Source organism: Artemia sp. Qi Xiang Cuo, chromosome 11 (assembly GCF_049724085.1).
Source record: "Artemia sp. Qi Xiang Cuo chromosome 11, ASM4972408v1, whole genome shotgun sequence".
In the NCBI taxonomy this organism is placed as follows: domain Eukaryota; kingdom Metazoa; phylum Arthropoda; class Branchiopoda; order Anostraca; family Artemiidae; genus Artemia; species Artemia sp. Qi Xiang Cuo.
In genome coordinates this window covers 3,501,931-3,514,568 of record NC_142804.1, presented here as the reverse complement: position 1 = coordinate 3,514,568, position 12,638 = coordinate 3,501,931, and the positions used below count along the sequence as shown (strand labels likewise).

The 12,638-nt window shown below is 35.5% G+C and overlaps 1 protein-coding gene across 1 annotated transcript in view; it reads left to right on the top strand.

Moving 5' to 3' along the window:
• Positions 1–6,205: 6,205 nt before the first annotated feature.
• LOC148946537 (transmembrane protein 65) overlaps positions 6,206–12,638 on the top strand; it is an 89,156-nt gene continuing 82,723 nt past the window's right edge. Inside the window, exon 1 of the mRNA XM_089097421.1 lies at positions 6,206–6,221. The gene's annotated coding sequence lies outside the window, so the exon portion shown is untranslated. The remainder of the gene's footprint in view (positions 6,222–12,638) is intronic.

Below are 12,638 nucleotides of genomic sequence, written 5' to 3'. Positions count from 1 at the left end.
AGTAAAGTGAATTTACGCCAAAAGCAATTAGTATATTTGGAAAGAACATAAGAAAAGGCATCGAGTGGTATGTTTACTTTGTTCATAGGTTAATAATATGAACTGCTCAATATTTACGAAAAAATGAGCAATATAGTACCAAAAAGACAGGTATACTAAAAAAAATAATACTTTTCTGTGGATGCTTGAATTATCCGGGCCTATCTTAGATTTGATAATATTTTTGAAGACTCAAATTTCAGTTGGGGGTGGGGGCAAACTGTGGCCAGGTATTAAGATCATCCACATCCATTTTGCTTGCTGAATTTTAAGTAGGACTGAGTTTAAAACATATTTGTCTTTGTCAAGCTTTGCTTATGGACAAAGCTTGGCAGAAGTACTAAGTGCTTATATTCTCAATTTTAAGCAAAGCTGATTGTAGAATGGGCTATTCACCCATTTTAACATTCCCGAGAGCTTATACAGTAAGCAAGTAATCTTGTACAAGAGACAAGGAGACAAAAGGTGCCTAGTATTTCCGTCCAAGCCTTTTTCCTTCTTTGCATACTAATTTCAGCCTTGGTTTTTAGAACTATTAAATAAACAGGAAACTGAAAGTAAGGAGTAATATTAAAACTTAAAACGAACAGAAATTACCGCGTATTTGAAGAGGGCTGCCCCCTCCTCAACACCTCGTTCTTCACGCTAAAGTTTTTTAGTGCTTTTAAAAAATCTTCTTATCGTTCTACTTAAACGACCCCTGTGTTTCAGGAGTCTTTTTTGAAAAATTGGGACAAAATTCAAACTTTAGCGTAAAGAGTGAGGTGTTGAGGAGCAGCCCTTATATATGTTGTAACATTGTTCGGTTGAAGTTTCAATTTTGCTCCTTACTTTCAGTTGAGAATTATTTTTTTTTTATTCAATTTCTGATCGTTTTTTAAATGATACCAAGACTTAGCTTACTGTAAAGTGTGTTATAAAGACATAATCGGCTGTGTGGCATACGCGAGGCGCCATCTTAGAACAAACTTCCACAAGAGCAGGAAGTCAGAGATTAAACTTCCTCAGAACAGACAGACATCAAAGCTGCAGTATGAAGACCTTCCCACAAAATTACATGCTGAGTCTATAATTTAAGCCAGCTTGAAGCTTACATCGTGGGTCTTCTTGGAAGACATTCCCATTACAAAAACGGACACTTTAATCCCAGTCCTGAAAAATGCTTTTGGAGACTCAGAACTTTGTAAAAGCTTCAATCATGGCAGAACTAGAACTAGTAGGATAGTAAGACGCATCATTGCCCCTGTAGAAAGAGATGTGTTTTCTTGTGAACTGAAGAAAGCTAATATCTCTTTAATAGTTAACGAATCTACCGATAAATCTTGGCAGAAGGTCTTGGTCCTTATAGCAAAGTACAAAGACTCCAATCCCAGGGTTAACATTGGACATCAAAAAGGCCTTGGTGTGCTGTTAAAAGAATATGTACCAGATTTCCTTGTGCTAGGCTGCACTAGCCGTTCCCTTGCTCTCTGTTCTGCATATGCAGCAAAGAAGTTGCCAGATGGAATTAAATTTTTATTCACGGCGTAGTTGCATATGTGGTAAATAGCCCAAAAAGACAGGATGAATTAAAGATCTACCAAAATTTCCGTCATATGGAAAACCATAAGCTTTTGCAGACTTCAAGTACGAGATGGTTCACCCTTGAAGCTTCCGTTGAACAGATCCTTGAGCAGTAGAACCCACTCCTTTTATTCTTGACCAACCATGGAGAAGGTGACTCCGCTGGAGATAGAGGAGCCAAAGAAAGGGCTAATAAGATTCTTGCTTTTACGCGTGATTCATCTGTGAAAGTTACTTAGTATTTTCTTTCATTTGTCTTACAAAAGATCAATGCATTAAACAAAGAAATTCAAGATGAGGGAACACGGATTCACAGGCTTTAGGAAAGTTTGCGACAGACGTATCTGTTGCTCCTCAAGTACTTTGTCATAAAGGAATAAATAGAGCACGTACAAGATCAATTTAAAGTTCGGTTGAGTTCAGCTCATTTTCTTGCACTTGATTGTATAAAGTTGGGACCAAATGCACTGCGCCTAGTGAGAAGCCTGCAAAACACTGGCCTATTGAGTGCTTAACAGGTTAACTCATCCAGATAAGCGTCAGATTTTTTTCGGAATTGTGCTCACAAATGAACAAACGGATTGACTACAATGACCTAACGTTGGAAAATCTTGAATGCTTAATATGGAAGCGGAAACAAAACGGATTTATCATCCTTCAAAACAGCACATAAAATTGCGTGTTTATTGTATTTTTATTTGCATTTTATTACGTTGTGCCTCAGCGTCACCCAGCAAATCCGGAAACCGTTGAAGAAGAGGCACAAGAGTGTCCACATCTACAGATGTAGCCTTATCTGGAGATGTGGACACTCTTGTGCCTCTTCTTCAACTGTTTCAAAATTTGCTGGGTGACGCTAAGGCACAACGTAAAAATGCAAATAAAAATGCAATAAATACGCAATTTTGTGTGCTTTTTTGAAGGATGATAAATCCGTTTTGTTTCTGCTTCCTTTTTTTTCGCTGTGCTAGGGTTCGGTACTTCACTTGACTGCAGTGAAGTCAGCTATAGTTCACGATTAGTTACTTGGACCTCTTATATTCCTTTCAAAACGTTTGAATAAAATGGAGACAAAACTTTAACTAAACATTGAATGCAGTCAACTATAGTTTAGTTAAAGATCTAATCAATCAAAATAAACACCTGAAAATTTTAAGCAGAGTATTACCTTTTAAGCTAAAAAAAGGAATGATAATCATTATCTAACTTATTATTTAGAGGTTGATTTCCCAACTTGATTTTAAATACAATTGAAACATTTAAAGATGTTTAAGTTCATCGATCGATGGATAACTGATAATTATGTGTAAACAGGGTTGCCAACTTTTTGGTCGACGAATATGTCCCTTGAACATCCAAAAATATGTCCTTTTCAGACAAATTATGTCCATGTTTTGTCTATAATATGTCCATAATATGTCCATCTTGAAATCTCGTTTTTACGACTCGTTTTAGAAACTAGTTTTTTTACGACTTGTAAACCTCTTTCAAAGTGGTCAGTTAACATAGAATATAATGAAAACGAAAAAGATTCATTTCGTGCATCCATACAAAATGAACTAGTATGAAAGCACAAAAGTCATAAAAACATGTAAACTGCAAAAAACTAATTGTGGGAGCTTAAGGCTCATCTTCCTGTGAGAGTTCCGCTTGACAGGTATGGTCGGCATGAGGGTTAGCATTTTGACTTCTTTTGGTAGTTTTTTGCAAATCAGAGTATTTCTTGCGCATCACATAAGGTAAAACCCAGGAGTCAAGCGACGTTGCGGACCGCTGGGTAAGCTGGGTTGCCCTTTAATCAGGAGAGTGACATTCCCAAAGGCATAATTACTGGACCTTTGAACAATGCTGAACAAAATACATGTCACCAAATTCTGATTGGATGCTGGTTTTCGGAACTTATAGCCACGGGGGGGGGGGATTGCCCTCAAATCACTTTTGACTCTTATACAAGGCACTAAACTTCAATCAAGTGAGCCCCATCTGAAGTTTATACGACTACCCATTCCATAAAACCTTATTTGCCTCTGGGGCATAACTTACAACCCTTGTCCCAGGGCTCTTAGGGGTTGTGTAAACGCTAAGGGCACTGTTATATGTTTTTTGACCATTTTTAAACAAAATTACTATCTTAAAATATCTGTCGGATGCATCTAGGGAAAAGAAGACGTGGGTGGAGGGAGGGGGGGAAGGCTGGTGTGCATCTGACCACTTCTATTTCTTAAAACTAGCACCAGGACTTCTGATTTTCAATACAGTAAGTCCCCTCGAAAGTTGGTAAAACCAACTCTCCCATAGAAATCTTATATGTTAATAATGGGGAAGTATTATAACTCTTAACCCTTGCCCTGAAAGCTTTTTTTTTTAGGGGGGGGGGTCATCTACAAAAATGAGGTTCTTAAAAAAATAAACGAAAGGTTGAACATTAGCTTAGAGAGGGGGGTATTGAGGAGGGAGTAGCCCCTGTCAAATACGAAATAATTTCTGTACGTTTTAATTTTTAATGTCGCTCCTTACTTTCGGTAGAAAAAACTAGTTTTTTTTATTTATTTATGATCATTTTTCAGATAATCCTAAGAAATCCACCCCTCTCTGTGGAAAATTTCCTCACAATAAATTCCTCTATATTAAGTTCCTCCCATGTAAAATTCTTCCGCTGGAAAATAACCCCCGGACAATTCCATCCCTGCTGCAAATCCTTCCCCAAAATTTTTTTGCTTACGATTCTGCCTAAAAAATACTCCTTACCATACTTTTATTTGAAGAAAGACTTGCATTCATTTAGTTTCTGATCCTTTTTAAGGTCATTGGGGAATATCCATGTTTGAAAAACACCCCCCCCTGGAAATTTTATACCCCAGAAATTTTCCATGGAGAATTTCTCCTTGTGATAATTCCCCCGTGGAAATTTCTCTCGTGGAAAATCCCCCCCCCCCCCAGAAAGATCCCAAAGGAATTCCAACTTCACTGAAAACTTCCCCCTGAGGTTTCCCTCAAAGTGTCTCCATATGTACAATGGGATCAACAACGAGAAAAAAGACAATTAACACACATTCTGTATACGAATTCTGGTAAATTCTCCACATGTAAATTTCCCTTGAAAAGTTCACCCCCAGAAAATTTCATCCCAATGGGAAATTTTCCCCATAGAAAATCCATCCCCAGGAGATCTCCTTCCTCTCTTGGAAAATGTCGGTATACTTCCCTATAATAAATACTATATGTAAACAATGGGCAAATTTCACAACTTGCGGCTCTTCCTGTTGGTGGTTCTGAGGGGTCATGTCATCTCCAAATATTTTTATTGATATGTTATCTCAAAGTTTTGATCAGAAAACTTTCAGGAAAAAAGGGTGTGGGACGGGACTACTTGTCCTCCAATTTTTCGGTCACTTAAAAAGGACAATAGACCTATTAATTCTCGTTTGAACGAGCCCTCTTGCGAAATTATAGTACCATTAGTTCAATATGATCATCCCTAAAAAAAGCAATAACAACAAATAAACATGAATCCGTGATGCTTCTTCTGGCAAACACTATAATATTTCATTTTTATAGATATAAGCTTGGAACCTCTACATTGGGATTTTCTGATGCGCTGAATGTGATGGCGTGATTTCCATTAAAATTCTTTAACTTTTATGGGGTGTGTTTCATCTTTTTCGAAAATTTGGCAAATTTTTGTCAGGCCCACTAATGGGTAACACTAAACTAAAAAAATATTGTATATTTGGAATCAGCACAATAAATTAATTTTTTGGTACGTCTATTGATATCAAAATTGATTCCAGATGCTCAAGAATCAAATTTTTTCCTTTTGATAACTTTTCATTTTCAGCTATTAATACTTGATAAATAGATAGATGTTTTTGCCTGACTACTGGAAGCCGGAAGCCATTGTTATCGAAAAAGGTGCCTTCTTGCCTATTATCTTGACTGTAGCGTAGAAGCAAGGAGAAATAAAATCGTTTAATGATGAAAGAATACAAACTTGTAAAGAATTTCAAGAGTATTTGCAGATAATTGTCTGCGGGAAAGAGCAAGCAACTCTGAAAAATAATAACGTTTGTAAAAATTAGTAGAAAATAAGTAGTCAAGTAATTTTAGTGCTAGACAATTAGTTTTAACACTGATTTGGTGAAAAATTACATTTTTTTTTTTCACAAAAATATCTATCCAGTGGGGAAATATTCTATTTTATGTCATAAATTTGCAAAATATGTCTGTTTTATGTCCCAAGTTTCTAAAATATATCCCTTTTTTGCCCTATTATGTCATTGTGTCCCGGCACACAGGAATATGTCCATTGGACATAAAATATGTCAAGTAGGCAACCCTGTGTGTAAATGGTGGAAGAATGGTCAGAACAGTGAAGGGGCAGTGTGCGCGGCGGCAGCCGCGGACGCGCAAATTTTTTTACTTGCATACACTTTTAACAACTTAAACTCTTTTTTGGCCTCCATTTGCACTCTTTTATGACGTTGGCAGTTGGCAACCCTGTATCACACAGGTGACAGGTTCATTCAAAGATGGCTGAACTCTTTGGCGGAGAAATTTGAATGTTTCGCATGAGTCTTGAAAAAAACATTAGATTAACCTATTTATAAGTAATAAATGAGGTAAAATCAGCAAATAAATCTTCTTTAAAAAGGTGAAATTTCCTGTTTGAAGGAAGTTTGAGCTGAGATAGACTAGGTCTGCTTAATAAACTATAAACTTTTAACTATGTCTGGCCATTTTTTTAAAATATATGTAGACTGAAAAAATTATTTTGTTTTCCTATTAAACTATAGTGTTTTTTTAAATTTTTATATGGCCACATAATTTAGCTAGTAAGAAATTGAATGGTAAAATGCTACTTTAGCTACTTTTGGCTATTTTGGAAAGGGGTTAAGCTAGAAAAAGAAACTTTCAGGGGTTACCCACATATGACATTTTATAAAAATTTTTTTCTTTATATCTGAGCAACAGAAAATTGTCAGTTACTCTTATATAGAATGCAGTGTAAAGTCAAACAGAAGACAATATCTTGCTTTCTCCTATTAGCCTATGTAGAATGATATAAAGTCATACAGACCAACGATACTTTAAAGCCCAACACCCGCTAGCGCCCAAAGAACCCAAATTCATTAATACTTTAGTGCCCAGAACCCACAGCTCCCAACTTGAAAAATAAATACTAGCATTACTTCTTCTTCTTCTATTTAACAGCAGGCGGGCTTTTCAGTAAAACTATTTAGCCCTGTTCCTTTTGCTTCACTCTGTAGGCTACAGAGCTACTGGCTTCATTGCCTCATATTTATTAGATATATTCAGATATCTTTCAGCAGATCTTTCGACTCTAGGAGTTCAAATATAAGATGATAGATGTTGATTTCTATGCTCTGTGTGCAGGTATAGTTGGCTAGGCTCCTGGCTGATAGTAAGATTTTGTGGTGTTTAAAGTATTTTAACAGTTTAGAAAGCAAGATATGTTGTTCAGACGTCAGCATATTACATTCAAATAGGCAATGGTCAATTGTTTCATTATTCATATTACAATGCCTGCAAAGAGGGGACAGGGGAATTGAACCACTTGAATTAGAAAGCTTATATGAGAATGCAAGGAAATTTAGTCCATCCAGAACAAATTCTATGATAAATTTTAGAAAGATACTTATTGGGAAAGGGGGAAAGGATAGGATTAATCTTATTAAAATTAATATCCGATAGCCTCCATCGGTAAATATCTCTAATTGGGATTGGTCTCCCACTTGGCTGGTCAATATTTATAGCATTTTTTGCTATTTCATCAACCTGATGATTACCACTTATGCCAGAGTGGCTAGGAATGTACTGAAAGTAAGTTTTTATGCCACTTGAAGCAAGATTATCAATAATACTGAGACAATGATAAGTGTCAATGTCCAACTTATATTGAGGAGCTGAGGCCAGCAACTCAAGGCTTGATAACGAGTCAGAATAGATGATAATATTATTCAAATTTTCAATCAAAGGTTGGTTTTGCTTAAGGTGTTCTAATGCCATGATTAAGGCATTTAACTCAGCAGACATTATAGATAAATTATTATATAATCTCTTGCCCATTGCAATTTTCAGGTGAGGAAGGAAAACACCACTTGCTACCTTCTCATTTATTTTTGGCCCATCAACAAATATTTGGAAGTTATTTTTATAGGTAATTGTATTAAGTTCTGCAAATTCTTTCTGTACAAAAGCAATTGGGGTTAAATCTTTATTCCATTTTGAAAATTCAGTATTTATTATGGGAAATGACCAATTCCATGGAGGGGATTGGGGGAAAGTAGGTGCAATAGACTTTGCTGGTACAGGGAACTTCTTTTGAATATTGGCATACTCATCTGCAATACCTCTATACATGGCTGGATTTCTTAACCAATTATGTAATGTGTGTGAGCTATTTGATTCAATTTTTGTAACATGTTTTATCAAGAGAAAGCTACATCTCTCCATTATTGTTGTTAATCCACTCTCTATAAGCAGAAACTTGGTGCTTGTGGGTTTCCTAAGACCAAATATGAGACTTATTATATCATTTTGTGTTGTTTCAATTTTTTGCATCTGGGTCTTTACACATGCACCATAGACGATGAGCCCATAGTCAATATGGGTTCTTATATGTGATTTATAAAACTGGAGTAAGGTTTTCTCTTTACAACCCCAGGGTGTGGAAAGAAGTCTTTTTAGTATATTTGCTTTTTTATAGCATTTTTTTATTGTGTTTGAAATGTGGAGGTGGAAATTAAGTTTTTGGTCAAGCATGAGACCTATTTATATTAATATTATTATCTTCTGGAATAGTTGTTTTATTTAGAGTTAGTTTTGCATTAACATGGTTTCGCTTCCAGTGAAATTGGATTATTTTTGACTTGGTGGGTGCAATGGGTAAATCTGAATGTTGAGAGAATTTTTCAAACTGGAAAAGTGATTTTTGCAGATTTGACTGTGCTATCTGAAAGGTGTTGCCAGATGACCATAGCACCATATCATCATCATATTGTAGATTTGTGTGGGGCAGGTTGATGTCCCAGAGATAAAGAGCAAATAGGAGGCAACTGAGGACTGCTCCCTGAGGCAGGCCTTTGGATATTGTCTTTTGGGGTGAATATGCTGAACCAACACAAACAATGAAACTTCGCACTTCTATGAAGCATTACCTTTAGCAGAGCAAATTTGTAGTCCATTTCTTCTTTAATTAGCAATTTAAAAAAGTATCATATCTAAAGTTAGCAAATCACAGATGTTGCGGGTACAAACACAAGAATTCTGCGAGTCACAAAAATATATTCAATTTATGCCAGCGAGGCATTGTGTTGGCAAGGTGAATATAACGTAACGAGGTCAGTATTAACTACAGTAGGGGATATCTAACTTCTATTGGCAAACGTAATTCGCAATAAGGAAATTTGTGTGTTACAAACATTCGAGATATGTCATTTAGTGTTGGCTTCTGACAAATTAAAATGCTTGTATTACATACATGCGGGTTTTGGCCTTACTTAGCCCTGCTTGTGCTTATTATGCAATATACAATATTTTTATTAAGTGAACAGCAATGACTCAAGTATTTGCCATAAAATATAACAGCCACTGTTAAAAGATTTTGTGACTTTTTTATTTAAGAAAAACAATTGCCCAGAATCCAAGAACCAAATCAAATATAGATCATATCAAGTTACGGGAGGAGAGATTTGACTTCTGTCAGCAAATGTATTTCACAGAGACGAATCAAGTTACAGGAAAGATCAACTTTGGGTGTTACAAATATTAAAAATATTTCATTCAGTGTTGGGTCACATAGACATATAATTAAATAAACACCAGATCGCATGGGATTTTGTGAGTTCGCGAGTTCCTTGTGCTTTTTCTTCTTTGCCTCCAGTAAAAATCACTATTTAAAGAAGAAATAAGAATTTGCTGTAACAAAGGTAAAATAACTTAATATTTGGTTTTATGAATTGATACTTGGGTGTGCTGTATGAGGGGGGTTGCTCCTGTCTCAATACCTCTTTCTTTACGCTAAATTTTGACTTTTCTAGAATATTTTAAAAGGGTTATTATTCAAATTAAATGGCCCTTGTGTTTTATGAGTAGTTTTAAAGAACTGGGGCAAAAAGGCAAACTTCATTGCAAACAGCAAGGTATTAAGGAGGGAGCTACCCCCCCCCTCATATACGTAATAATTTCTGTTTGTTTTAAGTTTTGATGTTCCTCCTTACTTTCAGCTGAAAAAAAAAATGTTTTTTTATTTGATTTCTGATTGTTACGAAATAATGGCGGGAAATCTGGCTCACCCTCAGTAGAATTCTTTTTTGTATACCCGCACTATCTGTGATTTGCTAACTATGGATATGATATTTGGCTTCTGTCAGCAAACACATTTTGCAGAGACATATCAAGTTACTGGAGATATCAACTTTGGGTTCTTTCTGGGCATTCAGAATTATTTCCAATATATCATTCATTTTTGGGTTCTGATAAATTAAAAATGCTTGTATTACATGCATGCAGGCGTTGGCTTTGCTTGGGCTTATGATGCCCTATACAGTATTTTTATCAAGTGAAAAATAATTCATACTTATATTTTCGGCCAAATAAGTATTCAAATAATCAATTTATTGTCAGTATAATTTTATTTTTAACTTGGGCGCCAGATTCAAAGGTAAATATAAACCTTTGCTGAAACCAGATCTAGCTTCCAGGATCAAAGCAACATTTACTTTAGCGCCCAAGAACCCATAGCACCCACAGCTCCAAACTTGGAAGATAAATACAAGCACACCCAATTATCAATTCATAAAACCAAATATTAAGTTGTTTTACCTTTGGTACAGCATACTCTTCTTTTTTCTTTAAAAAGCGATTTTTACTGGAGGCAAAGAAGAAAAAGCGCAAGGAACTCGCGAACTCGCAAAATCCCATGCGATCTGGTGTATATTTACCTTTGAATCTGGCGCCCAAGTTAAAAATAAAATTATACTGACAATAAATTGATTATTTGAATACTTATTTGGCCGAAAATATAAGTATGAATTATTTTTCACTTGATAAAAGCGCTGTATAGGGCATCATAAGCCCAAACAAGGCAAACGCCCGCATGCATGTAATACAAGCCTTTTTAATGTATCAGAACCCAAAAATGAATGACATATTTGAAATATTTCTGATCTCCCAGAAAGAACCCAAAGTTGATCTCTCCTGTAACTTGATATGTCTCTGCAAAATGTGTTTGCCAACAGAAGCCAAATATCATATCTAAAGTTAGCAAATCACAGATGGTGCAGGTATACACAAAAGAATTCTACTGAGGGGGAGCCGGATTTCCCGCCATTATTTTGTAACAACTGGAAATCAAATAAAAAAAATTTTTTTCCATCTTTCCATTTTTTTTAAATCCAAGTAATAGATTGGATTTAAAAAAGAAACTGAGTTTCTTTTTTAAACTTTAAATTCAGCATATAAAAAAATTTCTCTGACAGGGAATCAAACCCGGATATCCTGCCTGACAGTCAGGAACAGCAATCATTGTACCACAGAGACACTAACACAGTTATTATTTTAGCGTCCAGTATCTATTTTTGACGCAAGAAAATCCCCACAAAACTTGATATTTGGTTTTGGGAAAATAGGGAAGGAATGATTAGATTGATCTTAAATTTTGAGGATAAGCTCCCAGGCCCAAAGTCTAAAGCTCTTTTTTGATCCTGGGTGCTTGGACTCTGGAAGCTGAGGAGCTAAAGTATCAAAGCTTTGATCCTGGAAGCTAGATCTGGTTTCAGCAAAGGTTTATATTTACCTTTGAATCTAGCGCCCAAGTTAAAAGTAAAATTATACTGACAATAAATTGATTATTTGAATACTTATTTGGCTGAAAATATAAGTATGAATTATTTTGCATTAGATAAAAACACTGTATAGGGCATCATAAGCCCAAGCAAGGCCAACGCCCGCATGCATGTAATACAAGCATTTTTAATTTATCAGAACCCAAAAATGAATGACATATTTGAAATATTTCTGAATGCCCAGAAAGAACCCAAAGTTGATCTCTCCTGTAACTTGATATGTCTCTGTGAAATGTGTTTGCCGACGGAAGCCAAATTTCCCCTCTTGTAACTTGATATGATCTCTCTTTGTCAAATACCCTTTGCCAACACATTGGTTTGCTGACTCCAATCTTTGTGAATGGTAGAATTCTTCTATGCATGCCAGCACCATTTGTGATTGACAAACTTAAGTGAAGATAATAATTTTTTAAACCGCCATTCAAAGAAGAAAGAAGAATTCGTAGTACAAAAGGTAAAATAACAGTATTCAGTTTTGTAAATTAATGTTTTGATATGTTTTTATTTATCTTCCAAGTTGGAAGCTGTGGGCGCTATGGGTTCGCGGACACTAAAGTAAATGTGTTGGGTTCTTGGGTGCTAGTGGGAGCTGGGCTTTAAAGTATCATTGGTGTCATACAGATGACTTTATGCCTCATTCTTTTAGAGAGCAAACATAAATGAAGTCATACAAATGACTTTTTATGGTCAATATATACGAAATAATATTATTGAGTTAGGACTAAAGTGAATACACCATTTGCTGCCTTTTTTTTATGCTGATTACGAATATAATAAGCATTTCTATCGGAAATGAATTTCAGCCCCCCCCTATATATGCCAACTCAGGGTTAGGTTAGGTTGGGTTAGGTAAGGTATAGCCTATATAGGGGGGGGGGGGCTGAAATTCATTTCCGATAGAAATGCTTATTATATTTGTAATCAGCATAAAAAAAGGCATCAAATGGTGTATTCACTTTAGTCCTAACTCAATAATATGATTTCGTATATATTGACCCTTTTTATACCTCATGCTATTATAGAGCCAGCAAAAATAAAGCTATACAAATGACTTTTTATGTATCTCACTATTATTGAGAAAACATGAATAAAGTCATACAGATGACCTTTTATATATCTCAATATTATTGAGAAAACATGAATAAAGTCATACAGATGACTTTTTATATC